The sequence below is a fragment of the Acipenser ruthenus genome, unplaced genomic scaffold (assembly GCF_902713425.1).
Source record: "Acipenser ruthenus unplaced genomic scaffold, fAciRut3.2 maternal haplotype, whole genome shotgun sequence".
Taxonomy (NCBI): Eukaryota; Metazoa; Chordata; class Actinopteri; order Acipenseriformes; family Acipenseridae; genus Acipenser; species Acipenser ruthenus.
In genome coordinates this window covers 1-3,572 of record NW_026707994.1, presented here as the reverse complement: position 1 = coordinate 3,572, position 3,572 = coordinate 1, and the positions used below count along the sequence as shown (strand labels likewise).

Sequence of the window (3,572 nt, the reverse complement as noted above, 5' to 3'; positions counted from 1 at the left end):
AATGCATTTAAGGGGTTACAGTGTTTTACATGTGTATCTACCAACTCTAACCATTCTTGAGCATCAACATCTTTATGGATTAAATCAGTTACACTTTTTAAATTGTTGAACATTTTTACATTTACGGGGATCAGGTTTTGAAAGAGTCTCTTGCAAGCCACTTCCTCAGCTTTTAACTCAAACAGCAGCCCCTCCATGGTTTTCCTCAGTTTTGCTGGAGTCTGGACGTTCCCCATTTTCAAAGTCACAGGCTCTGTAATAAGTTAAAGGAGCTTGGGGGTTAGTAAAACTGCGATGGTAAAAAGCTTTGGTTATTTTGTTAACAATGTCTCAGGTCTTGTCATCCAGGGTTTCTTGTAGATGGCGCAGTTTACGTCTAATGCTGTGTTCTGGTCTTAGCTCTGTTAAAATATCATCCACCCCTTGCTTGGACTCTCTCTTGAACCTTTTTTACATTCCGTGGTTTCTTTAGCCTCTGAGGAAGGGCTAATGTGCATTTTTTAAAGGCTTTTATAAGTTCAGACATTTGCCGATCCTCAAGATCCATTTTCTCAGAGTAGGAACTAACAAAGGTATGAGACATCTTGTGTAACACTCTAATAAACGGCACAAATATTTTCCTCCTTTTATGAGGTCTGAAAACATGCCCAGACTTGCCCTTTTAAAAAAACAAAAAAACAAAAAACAAAAACCCTTCGTAGTCTCAATCATTTTAACCTTTTGCTCAAACACCTAACCACCATGATTCTCAGAACCCCGGTAAGCTTAATTCTTATTTTTTATTTAGTAATGTTTTAAGAAAAACTGTTGTGGCTGAGTGGTTAAGGCGATGGACTTAAGATCCACTTGACTCAATTGTCAGCGTGGGTTCAAATCCTACCAACAGTAATTATTTTTATTTCAAACTCTTTACATTTATAAATATTTAATGTTTATAAGCACTTGTTAAATACAAGGGGTCTGTTATATATATATATATATATATATATATATATATATATATATATATATATATATATATATATATATATATATTCCATACTCCTATATAAAATCCACGCCCCCTCATTATATATTCATAAATCCACTCTCACTCATTATATATTCATATATTCACACATAAGGTCAAAAGGTCCCTAAAAGGTCAAAAAGGTCATCAATCAAACTTTTGACATAAGCTATAGTAATATTACTACTCATGGGTTCAATCACCATACTGGCCAGAGCTTTGGTAACGGAACCATGGTGTGTTCTACTTTTTTTCTTGTAAGCATACTGTCAAACCTTTCATCTTTCACATTGCTCTAGGTGCTGTTTTGAATGCTCACCATAACTGTTGTGTTAAAATCTTGTCAGCCCAGCCAACACACAGAAATCAATTAATCCATCAATCCATCCATCCATCCATCTATCCATCCATCCATTATCATTAACCGCTTAATCCTTTACAGGGTCGCGGTGAGCCGGAGCCTAACCCAGCATACACAGGGCGCACGGCGAGACTACACCCTGGACGGGACACCAGTCCATCGCAGGGCACACAGAAATCCAGTCACATTGTAATAATGTGCAGGAGCATTGGTTGTTCAGTGGTAGAATTCTCGCCTGCCACCCGCAGGGAGGCCAGTCGAGAATAGGTGTAACAGAGAATCCAGCTGCAGAAGCCTGTTTTCAGGGTTTGTTTTTTTGTCCCTGGGCATTACACATCATTAGCACTGGGAGACTGGAATAAACACGCCTTTATTGTTAACTATTTAACTTTTTGCTGCACAATATTATTATTATTATTATTATTATTATTATTATTATTATTATTATTATTATTATTATTATTATTATTATTTATTTCTTAGCAGACACCCTTATCCAGGGCGACTTACAATTATATTTCTGTTACTTAGCTTATCTTGTGTATATATATAACAATTTACAGTATTATCATAAGTTTAACCTATATGATAATAATAATAACAGTAATACTGGAAGCACTGCAGAGACTGACATAACTCAGCACACTTAAAGACTATAATACGTAAATATAATGATCCAGAAATCATTAGGATATTTTTTATGCAAATTAAGCTATTTACAGTATAAAACATTAAACAAAATACATAAAATATAAAAAGCAACAACATAATGCATTATATATATATAAGAACATAAGAAAGTTTACAAACGAGAGGAGGCCATTCAGCCCATCTTACTCGTTTGGTGATATATATATATATATATATATATATATATATATATATATATATATATATATATATATATATATATATATATATATTTTAGCTCAAAGAGCCAGCTGCCCAACGTTTTGATATGTTGTACATATCTTTCTCAAGGGAGCCTGTGTTTGAATCAAAACATTGGAGGTATTTATAGGTTTTTGACGGCATGACAACTACTTCTTATTGTTTACATTCAAATCCATGATTTATTCTTACATGTAATTGTGTTCTATATATTGTGACATCATTTTTACTTCTATCTTTGAATCTGTATTAATTATAATTAACACTACTTTATATAAACTTATATTTTTATTATATCATGCAATGCTGGCTCTGAGGATCAGTCTTGATCTGGCCTCCCCAGCGCATCAGCATGCACAACTTTTGAATTAATTTTGTTTATTTATTTAAATGTTATATATTTATTGAAGTTAATTAGTTCATTCTTTTCTGTTGAATCCCGCTGGCATAATCGTGTTCAGTCTATTTATCCATTTACTTTCTTGTATTCTTCAATATGTCGCATTGTCTAATTTTAGCTGTTCTAATACTACAAACTTTACATCATTTATGTCATGTCCCTGACTGGTGAAGTGCTGTACTATTGGTTCATTCATTTTTTTATTTCTAATTAATGAAAGGTGATTCTGAATTCTTTTAAGTAGTTCCAGTGTCTCCAACATATTTGATTTCATCACATTTTTCACAGGCTATTCAGTAAACAACATTGCTATTTTTACAGTAGGTGTTAGTTTTTAGTGGATATGTGGTGTTCTTATGTTTAATTATATTTTTACTTTTGTCCATGTATTTACACACTTTACATCTACTAGTGCACATGTTCGTAGAACCTATTTTGTCAATTATTATTTTATGTTCACTGTGAACTAAAATATCACCTAAATTAGCTTCTCTTTTGAATTCTACAACTGGGGCCTTAAGAAATACTTTTTTTAAATTTTTCTGAATTATGTAGAATCAGCAAGTGTTTCCAAACTATCTTAGAAATATTGAGCAAAAGTTTAGAGTAAGTCATTACTAATGGGACTCCTTTGACCTTTTTATCTCTATTTTTATAATCTAGTAGATCATCTCTTTTTAGTTTATCCACTTTTCTTAAGTCCGTCTCTATAATTCTTTCTTTGTATCCTCTTTTTTTAAGATGTGTTTTTAATACATTTCTTTGTTTTACATAGTCACTTTCTTTTGAGCATATTCTTCGTATTCTTATTCCTAGACCCTTTGGGATTGCCCTTTTAGTTTGTGTCGGATGTGCAGAGGACATGTGTAAATACGGGTGCATGTCAGTAGGTTTACAGAAGAGGTCAGTCT

General features: G+C 32.9%; 1 non-coding gene across 1 annotated transcript; it reads left to right on the top strand.

Annotated features, from left to right (window-relative positions):
* The first annotated feature begins 803 nt into the window (after positions 1–803).
* trnal-uaa (transfer RNA leucine (anticodon UAA)) lies at positions 804–888 on the top strand. Its single transcript has one exon. It is a non-coding gene; the product is annotated as a tRNA-Leu (tRNA).
* Positions 889–3,572: the final 2,684 nt, after the last annotated feature.